This window comes from Papio anubis, chromosome 5 (genome assembly GCF_008728515.1).
Source record: "Papio anubis isolate 15944 chromosome 5, Panubis1.0, whole genome shotgun sequence".
Taxonomy (NCBI): domain Eukaryota; kingdom Metazoa; phylum Chordata; class Mammalia; order Primates; family Cercopithecidae; genus Papio; species Papio anubis.
Window position 1 is genome coordinate 39,934,906 of NC_044980.1, and position 16,280 is coordinate 39,951,185.

At 38.1% G+C, this 16,280-nt stretch overlaps 1 long non-coding RNA gene across 2 annotated transcripts in view; it reads left to right on the forward strand.

Moving 5' to 3' along the window:
- The window catches only part of LOC110743447, a 63,304-nt gene that overhangs the window by 35,429 nt on the left and 11,595 nt on the right, over window positions 1-16,280 (forward strand). The window contains exons 5-7 of one of the 2 annotated variants that reach the window (XR_004183699.1): window positions 6,622-6,728; window positions 7,717-7,803; window positions 13,984-14,126. This is a non-coding gene — a long non-coding RNA (uncharacterized LOC110743447). Of the gene's footprint in view, window positions 1-6,621; window positions 6,729-7,716; window positions 7,804-13,983; window positions 15,695-16,280 lie in introns of those variants that run through there. The other variant, XR_004183698.1, reaches the window with a different exon arrangement.

The following is a 16,280-nucleotide window of genomic DNA, read 5'->3' on the forward strand; positions in this document are numbered from 1 at the left end:
AAGAGCATAATTACTGGATTGTGTGGTAAGACAATATTTAGTTTTATAAGAAACTGCCAGACTGTCTTCCAAACTGGCTGTACCATTTTGGATTCCATCAGTAAATGAATTAGAGTTCTCGTTGTTTCATATCCTTGTCAGTATTTGATGTTTTCAGTGTTTTGGATTTTAGCCATTCAAAAAGCTGTGTAGGAATATCTCACTATTGTTTTAATTTGCTATTCCCTAATGATGTATGATGTGGAACATCCCTTCATATGCTTATTTGCCATTTGTATATCATCTCACTTGATATAGAAATCCCACTTCTAGAAATCTGATACTTAGAGATACTTCTGGATGAAAATTTATGTTCAGTGATGCTCAATACTGCATCATTTGTAATAGCTAAATGTTGGTTGCCTCTTAATTTCTAACAATGTAGTAGAGAGAGAGGGAAATATGACTTCTCTGCATATTCCTTTGTGAAAAATACTCCAAACATATTAAGTGAAAAAATAGTCACAGAACAATGTATCATAGTGTGATCCAATTTATATAAAAAGTATATACTAAACACTATAGTGAAAATAATTTAAATATCTGTAGTTTATAAGAATGTTTTTCTGTAAGATGATTGCATAAATTTTTCAAGTTTGACATATAGTATTATGCCATTCTTGTATAATGAAGTTGCAGAGTATCTTTTAAAAATTTTATTTTTAAAAATATTTCAAGAGTTTTGGGGGTACAGGTGGTTTTTGGTTACATGGCTAAGTTATTTAATGATGACTTCTGAGATTCTAGTGTAACCATCACCTGAGCAGTGTACACTGTACCCAATATATAATCTTTTATTCCTTACTTCCCTCCCAATCTTCCCCCCACCAAGTCCCCAAAGTCTATTATATTATTATTGTGTCTTTGCATCCTCTTAGCTTAAATCTCACTTATAAGTGAGAACATATGATATTTGGTTTTCATTCCTGAGTTACTTCACTTAGAATAATGGCCTCCAGCTCCATCTAAGTTGCTGCAAAAGACATTATTTTGTTCCTTTTTATGGCTGAGTGGTGTTCTGTCATGTATATATATCATATTTTCTTTATCCACTCATTGGTTGATGAGAACTTAGATTGGTTCCATATCTTTGCAATTGCAAATTGTGCTTCTATAAAAATGCGTGTGTATGTGCCTTTTTCATATAATGACTTCTTTTCCTATGGGTAGATAACTGGTAGTGGGGTTGCTAATCAAATGGTAGTTCTAATTTTAGTTGTTTAAGGAATCTCCATAGTTTTTTCCATAGTGGTTATACTAATTTACATTCCCACCAACAGTGTAAAAGTGTTCCATTTGCATCACATTCATGCCAACATCTATTGTTTTTTGACATTTTAATTATGGCCATTCTTTCAGGAGTTAGGTGGTGTCTCATTGTGTTTTTAATTTGCATTTCCCTGATTAGTGATGTTGACCAGTTTTTCATGTTTGTTGGCTGTTTGTACACTTGATCTTAGCCAAAAGGCCAAGAAGAAATAATGCTGGCTTTTTGCGTATCTTCTTTCGAGAAAAGTCTATTCATATCCTTTGCATACTTTTTGATGAGATTGTTCGTTTTTTTTTCTTGTTGATTTGTTTGAGCTCCTTGCAGATTCTGAATACTAGTCTTTTGTCAAATGCGTAGTTTGCGAATATTTTCTCCTACTCTATGGGTTGTCTGCTTACTCTACAAATTTTTTTTTTCTTTGCAGAAGCTTTTTTAGTTTAATTAGTTTCCATTTATTTATTTTTGTATTTGTTGCATTTGCTTTTGGGGTCTTAGTCATGAATCCTTTGCCTAAGCCAATGTCCAGATGAGTTTCTCTGATGTTATCTTCTAGAACTGTTATGATTTCAGGTGTTAGATTTAAATCTTTGATCCATCTTGAGCTTATTTTTGTATAAGGTGAGATGGGGATCCAGTTTCATTTTTCTACATGTGGCTTACCAGTTTTCCAAGCACCATTTATTAAATAGGGTGCCCCTTCCTCAGTTTATGTTTTTGTATGCTTTGTCAAAGATCAGTTGGCTGTAAATATTCGGCTTTATTTCTGGGCTCTCTATTCTGTTCCATTGGTCTACATGCTCGCCCCTCCCTTGTTTTTTTTTTTTTGAGATGGAGTCTCACTCTGTCACCCAGGCTGGAGTGCAGTGGTGCTATCTCAACTCACTGCAAGCTCCGCCTCCTAGGTTCACACCATTCTCCTGCCTCAGCCTCCCGAGTAGCTGGGACTACAGGCACCCACCACCATGCCTGGCTAATTTTTTTTTTTGTATTTTTTAGTAGAGACAGGGTTTCACCGTGTTAGCCAGAGTGGTCTCGATCTCCTGACCTCATGATTCACCCACCTCGGACTCCCAAAGTGCTGGGATTACAGTTTTCAGCCACTGTGCCCTGCTGGTCTATGTGCCTTTTTAAATAACAGTACCATGCTGTTTTGGTAACTATATCCTTGTTATATAGTCAGGTAATGTGATGCCTCCAGCTTTGTTCTTTTTGCTTGGTATTGCTTTGGCACGAAATTTCCTTTCTGGTTCCATATGAATTTTAGGATTTTTTTTTTTCTAGTTTTGTGAATGATGATGGTATTTTTCTGGAAATGACACTGAATCTGTAGATTGCTTTGGGTGGTATGGCCATTTTCACAATATTGATTCTTCCCATCCATAAGCATGGGATATGTTTCCATTTGTTTGTGTCATCTATGATTTCTTTCAGCAGTGTTTTGTAGTTTTTCTTGTAGATATTTTTCACCTCCTTAGTTAAGTATATTCCTAAATATTTATGTATATGTATTTGAAGCTGTTGTAAACAGGATTGAGTTCTTGATTTAATTATCAGCTTGGTCATTGTTGGTGTATAGCAGTGCTACTGATTTGTGTACATTGATTTTGTAACCTGAGACTTTACTGAATTCATTTATCAGATCTAAGAGCTTTTTGGATGAGTCTTTAGGGTTTTCTAGGTATAGAATCATATCATCAGTGAACAGTGATAGTTTGACTTCCTCTTTTCCAATTTGGATGCCCTTTATTTCTTTCTGTTCTCTGATTGCTCAGGCTAGGTCTTTCCGGGGTATCGTTTTAAAAAAACATTTATCAATAATTGAACACAACTATCTTTTCTCACTGAAATAATTGTGCCTCCTTTAAATACTATACAGAACATTCGTCAAACCATATGAATCTTTTTTTTGTTATAACAATGACCATCACAGTTATATGAATTTTCCTCTATGATTTTAAGTGAGATACACCTGAGTCCTAGGACATCTTCTCCCTTGTTGGAATGTTTTGGAATTGTTGGTTGATTGGGTTTGGATGATGTATTAAAGAGAGATATTCCCTGTGTACATGGATGGTATTGCAGTGTAAACATTTGTGAACAATCTAAATATTCACTGCATTAGTTTCCTAAGGCTGCCATAACAACATAACAAAAAATGGCAGCTTAAAACAACAAAAATTAATCATCCTACAGTTCTGGAGGCTAGAAGTCAAAAAGCAAGGCATTAGCAGAGACAAACTCCCTCTTGAAACCTTTAGAGCAGAATCCTTTCTTGCCTCTTCCAAGCTGGTGGTGGTTTGTCAGCAATCTCTAGTATTCTCTCCTGTGTCTGCATCTCTGTGTCTCTGTCTCTTATAAAGACATCAGCCATTTCAGCCCAACTTAATTCAGTACGCCTCATCTTAACTTAATTACATCTGTGAAGACTCTATTGAAATGAGGTCACATTCACCAGAACTGAAGGTTAGGATTTTAATATATCTTTTTGGGAAACACAAGTCAATCCATGACATTCATCAGTTGGAAAGTCATTAAGTAGAGCATGTTATAATTATAATATAAAATGTCATGAAGTAGACCTATATGTACTGATATGACAAGATATCAAAGACCTATTGTTAATAGAATAAAAAGGTTGCAGACCAATATGTAAAATATGGCCCTATGTGTGTAAAAAAGATCTGTCTTTATATCTACATAATCTATGTAACTATCTTACTTTTATCTTTACTCATGTTTATATCTATACTCATATTATTTTCTCTCTTCTGTGACACTATCTATGGACAGAAGAGTAGGCAAATGGAGAAGAATGAACAGTCTTTCATATTATGAATCTTATCATGTATTACTGGTATAGTTTTTCAATTATTAGAGAAAAAAACATAAATCACCAAAGAAACAGTGATGGACAGAGATAGGAAACATTTTTTTTGGTGGTTGTCTTAAATTAGCTTCATTTTTTCTTTTTTGAGACAGTCTTGCTTTGTTGCCTAAGCTGGAATGCAGTGGCACGATTTTGGCTCACTGCAACCTCCGCCTCTCAGGTTCAAGAGATTGTCCTGCCTCAGCCTCCTGAGTAGCTGGGACTACAGGAATGCACCACCACATCATCTTATTTTTGCATTTTTAATAGAGATGGGGTTTAACCATGTTGGCCGGGCTGGTCTCGAACTCCTGACCTCAAGCGATCCCACCTGCCTCGGCCTCCCAAAGTGCTGGAAAATTAACTTCATTCTTATTCATTTCAGCAATGTAGAGAAATCATTTGTGGTTTCTGAAACTTTCCTTCTTTTCTAAATCTACAAAAGTTATTTGCTGTTTTTTCTCTCAGCCTCATAATTCACTTTACTTACATAACCATTTGAAAACTTGATTGAAGTATCTCAAAGAAAGGAAATGAATGCAGTGATATATTACCACTTGAGTTTAGTATCTGGAACTTGCTTATGTGGGAACAAGGTCTTTCAATTAAAGTGAAGGCAAGCAAAAAATGTTGAGGAGGTGGTATTTCAGTTATATATAAGTTTTTAATCTCCACCAAACCCTATTATATACAGGGCATTCCTTTTTTTCTCCCCCTTCCTCCTCCTCATTCTCTTTTTCACTTCCTCTTTCCTTTCTCTTCTTTCATTTGCTCTGCTCTCACATTGCCCGATCTCATTACATTTAAACTTTTCTTTTTACCTTCCATTAAAAAAATCCAACATTGAAACTCCACAGGAAAATAAAATATTTGACGCTTTCTAATGTCTTTTTGTTGTCTATCTTTTCAGTATGGATATTTTCAAATATACACACAAAAGAGGGAATTTACAATAATAACCAAACACATACTCTTACGTGTCTATCAACCAGTTTCGATGGTTACTAACATTTTCATATTCTAAGTCCATGCATAAACATTGTATTTTATTTAACTTTCTGTTGGAATATTGAAATAAAATCACAGATATCACACATTTCAGTTGCAAATATTTCAGTTTGTATTTGATATCTTTTTCAAAACAAAAGTAAGACTTCACTGACTTAGGAATACTTTCTCAAACATAAGATTTAGCACCCTGTCAGAGACCCCAGGGGATGGGTAAAGTTAACTGCTTGGATGGTTCTTAGAAGCCTGGAAAAAGTGGTAGCCCTGCTGAGTGAAATTGAAATGCTTGAGTTGCTAAGGCAGATTTTAGAGGAAGCAAAAATGCTGAGGGAGGTGAGCATGCTGGAATGGATATATTATGAGATCAGAAGACTCCCCAGAGGATTACCTTACATGGAAAGACCCAGAGAACACTCTATTCATTCAGGCCATTGGGTATGGCTCAGAGGGGCAGCCAATGAGAGCGATAGCCACAGGGGGTCCTGCCTACTTTTACCATCCAAAGAAGACAAGAAAAAAGGAACTGAAGGATGGGAAATGGCTGCTAAATAAAACGTCATGATTCCTTGCTCAGCTGACTTTTCCATACTTAGCCAATTGTCAAATTAGGAACTCAATAATTTTAGGGATGGCCAGATCAAGAAGAAAACCCTGCAATGCCATTGCACGTATGTACCATAAAAATATCTCTAGGCCTTCCCCAAATGGACTTAGGGACATTTACTCGGGTCACAATACACTGTACATAGGGGAAATGACAATGTCCAAATATTTTTGAGGACTAGTGGACACAGAGTCCGAGTTGACATTGACACCTTGAGTCTTGAAGGATCATTGCAACTTCCTTCTTAGTGTGGAGACACCAGGGAGACAGATAAAATATGGAGTGCTGGCTAAAGCCTACCTTACAAGGGGCCCATTCCTTGTCACTAGTGTATAATTGGGATTGCCATAGTTGCCAACAAACCTTCACTGGAGTTTTTGACTTGTGGGTTAAGATCTACTATGTGGGGAAATGACAAGTGTAAAACTTGAAACTGTCTCAAATGCAAGACAAGATGTTAAATATAAAACTATTCTGGTGTGTATGTATAAAAACTACTGTCAAACTTAAAGATCTAAAAAATGCATGGGTGGAGGTTCCTTTCATATCCATCTGGTTAGCCACTATGGCCCCTGTAGAAATTGGATGGATGCTAAAGAATCCACTACTCCACTGTCACCCAATGGACAGCCCCAACTGCAGCTGCCATGCCAGCCATGGTATCATTGGTAGAGCAGAGTAATTATGTCTCAGGGACATCCTATGTGGTCTTTTATTTGGTAAATGTGTTCTTTTCCATTCTCAGTAGAACAGAAACAATGTGCACCCGTGTGAACAACAGTTAATTTAGTGTTGCCTTAGATACTAACTCTACTACTTTCTGTCATAACATAGTTCAAGGAGATTGGAACCACCAGGACCATCTGGATATCCCACAGAAGACCACACTGATCCATTATTACACTGATGACATCATGCTGATTGGGCAAGACAAGCAAGCGGTAACTAGGTCTTGGTAATCCAGAGGATGGAAGATGAATTTATGGAGACTTATGGCCTTGACACATGGGTAAAGTTTTTAGGGAACATACTCAGGAGTGTGTCAGGATATCTCTTCCAAAATAAAAGATAAATTGCTGCACAATGCCTAATGGTCCTCTTTTGGTTCTAGAGGCAGTATATTCTATACCCAGAAGCTGTGCCCTGGCCCATATACACAAAAGGCTATCAGCTATGAAACAGCACCCTTGATCCTTGCACCATATGGTTCAGTCAACACGATGCTATTGGAAATACTCTATGTTTAAAAAAGATTCATTATGAAATTTATGGCCAGCACCAGTGAAATAATTACAATGCAGGCTTCTGTTGTTCTGGAGAAAGACCAAGCCATATGCAGTAGAGAATGATATACTTTCTGAGAAACAGCCCCAGGAGTGCTACTGAGTCCTTGTAGAATACTTAATCACGGGTACCAAGTGACCATGCATCCCTAATTTCTTATTACGCTCTGAGTTTTGCCAGACCTGCCAAATCATAAGGCCAGAGAAACCAGCTGTGGCCCATTGCACAATAGAAGTAGTATGTCCAGAATTAAGACTTTAGAATTCAAAATGATATACCCAGGATCATGTAAGTAGGGATGCTTTAACAATGGAAACAGGCACAAATATATGGTATTTCAAAGCATACGGAAGCCAAGGGATCCAAGTGGGTCCATTTTGTTACTTTCTTACCCACTTGTAATTGTGAATACACAAATGCTGCAACCCTGTCCTGAGGAGAGTCTGATTATCAGAGTCTCAGACCTTTCAGAAATGAGGCTTTGGGTAGTATTATCGGGTAAGCAATGATAGCAGAGGGTAAGGAGAACTGAGGATGGTTAGTGAAGTGGGGAGACAGTCAGCCCCAGTCGCAGCCCATGGTCAGCCGTAGTGGCAGGGGAAACAAGTTTGTCTTACTAACTTTCCTTTTCTACGTTTCCCTCAGGAAGGAAGGCCCACAGAAGCTGCTGTGTGAACATGTGTGGAGATGTGAATCCATACAGCACAAAGGGTGGACTGTGACACCTATGAGGTGTGTTGCACAGATATTTTTAAGAGAGAAACTACTGTAAGGATGATTGTAAGCTGACAGCCTCCAACTGCTTTGGGATCTACTGCTGCATTCAGCCCAAGGTCATTCTTTACTTAGGTTGCTCTCAATCAATGAGTAAGCATGACAGGGGTACTGGAGCCAAGCTTTTTCTTTCCCGTGTCTGGCAATCTTTGCTCTGAGGCTCCAATCAGCCTGGCTGACGCTGCCTTAGAGCTGCATTGCAGCCTGACATTTTCCCCTCTCTATCCTCCTTCTTTCCTCTTATTTTTCTGTACATATCAGATCTGCGTGATGGTCTGAGACTCTTCCTGTATACTTCTGTTTTCTCTCCCCTTTTATTTTTGCCAATGAATGGTTTGTACCTCTCATTTCATCTTGGTGCCTGCTTCCTGGAGGACCCAAACGGATGAAATATACTTGTTTTAAATTTAATGTATTTACTGATATATCTTTATTATCCTGATGTTTGCCTTCTAGTTGTCTTAACTATGCTTAATCTCTTTTTCCTTCTTTTGACTTGTTTTAAATTATATTTTATTCCATACATTTAAAGTATTAAATTTACTTATAATTATCTATGTTTTTATTATTGTTTAGCTGTTATTGATCCAGACAGTACAGTCTGCAATCCTGAGTTATTAAAGTCTAATATAAATTAATACATGGACATGTTTTAGACAATGTGAAGACTCTGGAAGACTTTAACTCCATTTATCCTGTTCTCAAATTATGTGGTGTCATTTTCATATATTTAATTCTCTCTTTATTTTTCTTCATATTTTATTTTAATCCCCACTAAGATATATCCCCACACATACTGTTTATTCAGTCTGTATTCACTTACCCACAAATTCGCCTTTCTACTTGAATCATTTTCCTTCTATCTGCATAATGACATTTGTTATTTAGTGCAGCTTTGTTCATGAAAAATTATCTCAGTTTGTGTTTCTCTTTAAAAATTTATTTTTATCAGTTTTGTTTTTGGAAGGTATTTTTTTCTGTATATAGAAATCAATATAGCAGATGTTTTCTTTCTGTTCTTTTAAAATATAATTTTATTGTCTTTGGCTTCTATTATTTCTGCCTAGAAATCAGCTGTGAGGTTAATTCATTAATTAAAAGGTTAATTCCTTTGAAGGGTTTTTTTTTTGCTTTACAACTTTCAAGTTTTTGTTTTTGTTTTTGTTTTTATTTTTTCTGTCTGGTTATTAACCGCTTGACCATGAAGAACCTACATGTGATTTAATTCTAGTTCAGCATTATTCCTAGGGTGTAGCTCTATAAAATTTCAATCAAAACCATGTGGTATTTCTTGGGGATCCTCTTTGTGTGTGATCACTGAACTCAAATTTTTGTAGCCTCATGAATTGGTGTAAAGCTCTGCTCAGCTTCTCGGCCCTCAACTGCCATTTTCAGAGTTGTCAATTCCCTTAAGGGGAAGAGCTTAGCTCTCCAGGCCTCTTTCCTCTGCTTAGACCGTGGCACCCCAGATCTTCACTTTCTTGGGACCTTTCTTATGCTTTTACATAAACTGAAAAAAAAATGCCATACTTCTGAGTTGTTCTCAGTTGGAAGGATATTCTGAAAAACCTGTTGCCAGAAGCAGATTCCTATGTGAGGCACTCAGAGCAGTGTGCAGCCCTATGCAAACATCACCCTTATCACAATACAACTCAGTGATGTGGATTTACTTTCATTTGTTCTGTTCGGCACCAAGAATTTTCCTCCCGATGACTTCTGTTTTTCTTTAATTCAGCAACATTTTCAACCATGTTCTCTGTTCTTTAATTTTGGAAAAATTATGAGGTATATGTTGGAGTTTCTCAATCTATTCTCCTTATTTCGTATCTTCTGAGTTTTTTTTCTTTCTTTATCCTCTATATTTTGTTTTGGGTACATTCCTAACGACTGTCCCCCATTTCACCAATTCTCTCATCAGTTGGATTCTTATCCTAACCTTTCTTGTTTCGGTGATTGTATTTTTCATTCCTATGATTTTAGTTTTCCTCTAGCTCTACTTGTTTTTCATTCATATCTTCCTGTCTTTGCTCCATAATGATTAATTTTGCTTTTGGAAGTGAGAGGAAGACTCAGGGGGATGAAGGGAAGTTCATAAAGGAATCTCCAGCATTTGGCACCATGTTTATTTCTCTTAGGGTGTTTGCTGATGCCAGTGTCTAGAAATTGAGAAGCTAAGTGGAGTTTTGGTGATTTAATGGGGTTCAAGTAAAAATTGCAGTTTCCCCTATATTTTCCTAGTGATTTGTTGTATTAAATAAGTCAGTCAACTTTGGTGACAAAAGTACTCAATATATTTTAGCTGCCATTACTTTGTGTCAATATTGTTATCATTTTTATTATATTTCTTTTCCTCCTCCTCATAACTATGAGGATTTTAAAGCCCCTCTTAGAAGAATGCTTTAATATTTGCTATTATTTTAGAATAATTTCTCCTGTCTTTTGATCTTTATGATGCTCGTTGTTCTCATGCGCTTGGAGATTTTCATTTCCAAGTTCATCTTGTGTAGAATTTATGTGTATGTTTATGCACACATGTATGTGTTTTCTCCCTCCTCTCGCCCTGCACATATCTCTGTGCTTGTATTTTACAACTGCCTTTGCCCAGTATGCTGAAATCCTCAGCTTGGAATCAGACCTCATTTTGGTGGCATGGGTGTGTCATCCTGAAAGATTATCAGAGTCATTTCGTAAGTCAGCAGGTTTGCTTGACCCAAGTTTGGAATCTTAAATGTTGATACTCTCTCTAGCATGGATGGACCTTTTTATAAAGACTTTGGCCATGGCAAGGAGCCCCGGTCACCCCTGGATTCATGCTACAAAACTCACCCTGATGTCTAAAATGTGTTTGGGATTTATGGTTTTTAATCAACCACCCAGAAATTGATCACCTACATATTTGTTCTGGATTGATCTGGAAGCTCACGAGGTCTGGGGTTCTAACCCAATTTAATTATTTCTGATTTATGAATGTCTAGTTAATATCATTTTAAGCACAATTACAACTTGCAAAATATATGCACATATTTTATCATTGCTACGGGTAGATTTTCAAGTTGTTTATTTAATGGGTAATCTTATACTACTACTTTGACTAGAATCAAATATTGCTATTACTATCAGTGGTAACAGTAGTAACAGTAGAAGCAGTAGTGGTAATTATCGCAGTACTGGTTCACACTAAGCTTGTCATCACCTAAAAGTCTCAGATTTTTTAATATGAATTATTCTAAAGTCAGTGTTTGATTTCCTATATGCGCATAAACTTTGATGTACACTCATATATTTTTCTAAGCAGAAGGGCAGAAACTACCAAATTCAGCTGGGAAGCCATCCAGCTAAAATATTTCTTGACAGTTTTGTAATTTCTAAATTACAAATTAATAGTTAAGAATAAAACATATAATCCAGATGTTTTGTCAAAGGCAAGTACATGGATCCCTGCTAAATTTGGTTCTATATTAATAGGATGGCTTCCCAGTTGAAACATAAACATTTTCTTTAAGCAAAAGTAATTTAATGAAATAGATGTAAAATAGTTTCTTCTGTGTCAATTTTTTTCCCCAAAGGTTTCCTGTTAAATATCCATATGATAAAATCGCTGGCAGCTTCTTCTTTGTTTTCATCCTTTTCTTCCTCTTTCTATTGTTTCTTCCCTCCGTGATGAGGTCGAGATTCCCAGCATCATATCTTTCGGGAAAAATTAATGTATCAGGCAAGATAATCCCATTAATTAATTTGATTTTTAGTTGTAAAGTGTTGTATTAATCATAATCCCTGCATTGCAGTACATTTGGATCATTAGTTTAGTTAGTTAGGCATGGCCCTGTTTTAGTTCTTTGTTTATGGAATAAAATTTGAACTTCTATGTTAAATATAAATATTTATGAATATTTATATTAGAAACACATTGTAATTAGAAACACATCACTGGCCAGGTGCGGTGGCTCATGCGTGTAATCTCACCACTTTGGGAGGCAAAGGCAAGTGGATCACCTGAGGTCAGGAGTTTGAGACCAGACTGGCCAACATGGAGAAACCTCATCTCTACTAAAAACACAAAAATTAGCTGGGCGTGGTGGCGCATGCCTGTAATCCCAGCTACTTGGGAGGCTGAGGCAGGAGAATCGCTTGAACCCGGGAGGCAAAGGTTGCAGTGAGTCGAGATTGACCCACTGCATTCCAGTGTGGGTGACAGAGTGAGGCTGTGTCTCAAAAAAAAAATAGAAAGAAAGAAAGAAAGAAAGAAACAAGAAATACATTGCCTTTTTCAATAAGTGGTTAAGCAAAAAGAGGGTACTTAGACAGGAATTGCCTACCTTTTGCTTATGTTCAAAGGCAAGATAACATGGTACCAAATATATTTGCATCTAATTAGCAGGCAAACTGTATCTAATCATCTGTTTCAGTTTCATCAAGAAAGTGGTTGAAAATATTTTAAAAATTGAATTTGGATGCCTCCTGGTGGTATATATACTGCAGGTTCATCAAAGGATGCACCCACCCCATTCTCTATCATCATACAACTTGATTTTATCCATCTTAAGTTTCCTAGCTCTGAAAACATTTTCATTTGCTACTTATGTTGAAACTCACATAATTAGTTAATTGACCACTCTTGGAAACTGGACTTCTAAACACAATTTTTGTGTGTGTGTTGTCTTTAAAATATGTATAGATGTAATACTACTGAACACAGTTCCTAAAGAAAAGTTAATTTAGTATAGTAGAGAGTACTGGACTAAGAGTCAGGAGACCTATACTCTAGTGCTGTAGTGCTTGTTTTTTTTTTTTTTTTTTTTTTTTTTATTGAGACAGAATATTGGTGTGAAGCCCATGATGAAGTGCAATGGCACGAACTTGGCTCACTGTAACCTCCACTTCCTGGGTTCAAGCAATTCTCCTTCCTCAGCCTCCTAAGTAGCTGGGACTACAGATGCATGCCACCAAGCCTGGCTAATTTTTATATTTTTAGTAGAGATAGGGTTTCACCATATTGGCCAGGCTGGTCTTGAACTCCCAACCTCAAGTGATCCACCTGTCTTGGCCTTCCAAAGTACTGGGATTACAGGCATGAGCCACCATGCCCAACCTCTAGTCCTTGTTTTGCTACTAACTAGTTGGTAATCTTAGGAAAACCCCTGAACTTCAGTGGGACTTTCCTTATGCTCCCTATTCTATTTTATTACCAATTTACTGCCTCTTGCTTAACCAGCAACCTGAGAGTTATCTTTGATGGCTTTCTTTTTCCAGTCAATTACATTAAATCCATCAGAAAGTTGTGTTGGTTCTTCCTCCAAAATATATCTTGAATCCTCTACAACAATCCCAGTCAAAGCTACCATCATCTCTCACCTGGATAAGAGTTATAGCTCCTTACATGGTTTTCTTGATACTGCTTTTTAAAATGTAAACTGGGTTATTTTACTTTCTTACTTAAAACCATGACTTAGAATTAAAAATATACATACATTTTTTACCATGACCTAGAAGTCTCTGCATGATCAACTCTTGCTTATTTCTTCAGTCTTGTATCTCACTTGCTTATATGGTCTAGCTACATTAGCCTTATTTCCTTCTTCTTTTTTTTTTTTTTTTTTTTTAAAGGTCAGGTCTGCAACATAATAACCATAGGTATTTTAATGTCCTATTTCTTTTTTTTTTTTTTTTGATGTCGGAAAGAATTTTTTTTTTTTTTTTGAGACAGAGTCTGGCGCTGTCACCAGGCTGGAGTGCAGTGGCGTGATCTTGGTTCACTGCAAGCTCCGCCACCTGGTTCAAGTGATTCTCCTGCCTCAGCCTCAAGAGTAACCAGGACTACAGGCATGTGCCACTACGCCCAGCTAATTTTTGTATTTTTAGTAGAGACGAGATTCCACCATGTTGGCCAGGATGGTCTTGATCTCTTGATCTCATGGTCAGCCCACCTTGGTCTCCCAAAGTGCTAGGATTACAAGCGTGAGCTACCACGCCCGGCCGATTTTGGAAATAATTTAATATATTCTTTATTGTTAAGTGTACTCGATGCTGGACTTCTGCAGTCAAATGCTCTACCCCTGAGCTATACCCATAGCAATGCTGGACTTCTGAAACAACAATCATGCTTCAGCATAATAGCATATTCTACATATTTCTTTTCAGGATGCTTGTTCCTCTGGTTTGCCTGGAATCAATGAATCATGTTCCAAGCACTGTCCTAGACACTGAGGATACACAGCAGTGAATAAATTTGAGTGCCTGGAAGGGAAGTCAATAAACAAACTGGTAAATAAAGTATATGTCAAGTAAGTACGAGGGAGAATACAGCAAGCAACGGGTCTAAGGAAGCTTTCTCTCCTCTGTACTTCCATCTTGCTTTGTATGGTGGCTCCAAGCTTTGGGCACCAGGTCTCTTCTGTGCTGGCACGGCACCTAGCACTGAGTGGTTGCTCAGGAAACGTTTGTCAAATGAAGGAATTCACTTCTTTGTTCACCATTCAACAAACCTTTCTGAATCTAGGCCCAACAGCTTAAATGGGCTGGAAGGCCAACGAGGCTCTAAACTCACAGGCAGCCAGGTGCGGTGGCTCACGCCTGTCATCCCAGCACTTTGAGAAGCCAAGGAGGGAGGATTCCTTGAGGTCAGGAGTTCGAGACCAGCCTGGGCAACAAAGTGAGACCCCCCCATCTCTAAAAAAAGAAAAAAGAAACCCAGAGGAGATCACACAGTTAAGAGTGCTTCATAAACTTCTAAAATGAAAATTGTTCTAGAGAAATAATCATACAACAGAGGCCAGACCTCCAGGGCCTCAGCTTCTTCCATGACGCTGTGGGGCCAAGGGAGAATCCAGCACCTAAGGCTATGCGCTAGGCATTGGAACCCCAGGCAGGCCCCTGTTTTCCACCACCAGGGACCACATTCAGCCTCGGCCCCCAGGAGGCACCCAGGGGCGCTCACCTAAGCTCGGAGAGGCAGACCCCAGACCGCACCAGCCCACTACCTCTGGAGATATACAGTCACCATGCGCCCACCAACTGTGTTGCCCTATCAATTCCCTGTTTCTTAACTAATATTTGAGTTACATGACATGATGGTCTGCATTTATTGTCCAATTTGTTTCTCTTAGTTATTGGTTATATAACTCTTATATGCTCCTGTCTCTTTACATGCCTAGTAATTTTAAATATCAAGTATTATATATTTAAAAAAGTAGAGGTTCCAGTTGATGTTATTACCCACCAGGGAATTTCAGCTCTTTGTTTCGCTGGGCAGATAGGGTGTGGAGTCTATCACTTGGACTGAGATGGGTTGAAGCTGGGTTGCAGTATATTTCTAGTTCACCCTTGTTCTTAGGGCTTGGTCCTCCAGGGATTTTTCATCAAAGAGTCTTTGGGATTTCTTCTTCTCAGTGGTGAAACATGGTAAGAATTTCCACTCTGATTTTGAGACATTTTTTAAAAGCAACTTTACTGAGAAATGATTTACAAACGATTACATTCATCTATGTTGAGTGTACAATGGTGTTTAGTGTATTTACAGAGTTGTGCTGCAGCCATCACCACTATCTAATTTTAGACCCTTGGAGAGGTTTTGACTTCACTCTTTAGCCTACCCCATGTACCTTCAGCATTGGCAGATGTCTTAAGAAAATGACTTACTCTATAATGATGCCCCAGAAGACTCCATTTTTGTCACTCCTGCCCTGTAGAGCTGCTAGACCTGCTGGCTTTTGTGTCCCCAGCAATAGCTCTTTGATGGGGACCCAGCTTGGATTCTCAGCCTCTAGATTTGCTGACACTCCCATATTGGCAAATGCCCTTGTGAAAAAGTGAATGGAAACCACCAGAGTTATTTCTCAGGGCTCTAACTTTTTTTTTTTTTTTTTTTTTTTTAAGATGAAGTCTCCCTCTGTTGCCCAGGCTAGAATGCAGTGGCTCAATTTTGGCTCATTGCATCCTCCACCTCCTGGGTTCAAGCAATTCTCCCACCTCAGAGCCTCCCAAGTAGCTGGGATTACAGGTGCCCATTACCACACACAGGTAATTTTGGTATTTTTAGTAGAGATGAGGTTTCACCATGTTGGCTAGGTTTGTCTTGAATTCCTGACCTCGGGTGATCCACCTCCTCTTGGCCTCCCAAAGTGCTGGGATTGCAGGCGTGAGCTATGGACCCTGGCCGAAGGCCTCCAACTCTTGGGATTTTCCTCCCAGACTTTTTGCTGTTAAGCACTAGGAGAGTACAGGAAAGAGCCCTGTCTGCTTTTCTGAGGCTTCAGCTTAATGTTTTAGCCTCTGACATGTACCCACTGGTACATGTCAACATGTCTGAGAGTAATACTTGTGAAGAGCCTCTTGCTCTTCACAACCAAAATATCCCACTGGTTTTGTTACCACTGGGGACTTCACACAGGGTCGATAGTCTTCAATTCTTCTCTTAAAGACTTGGGAGAAAGAATTTG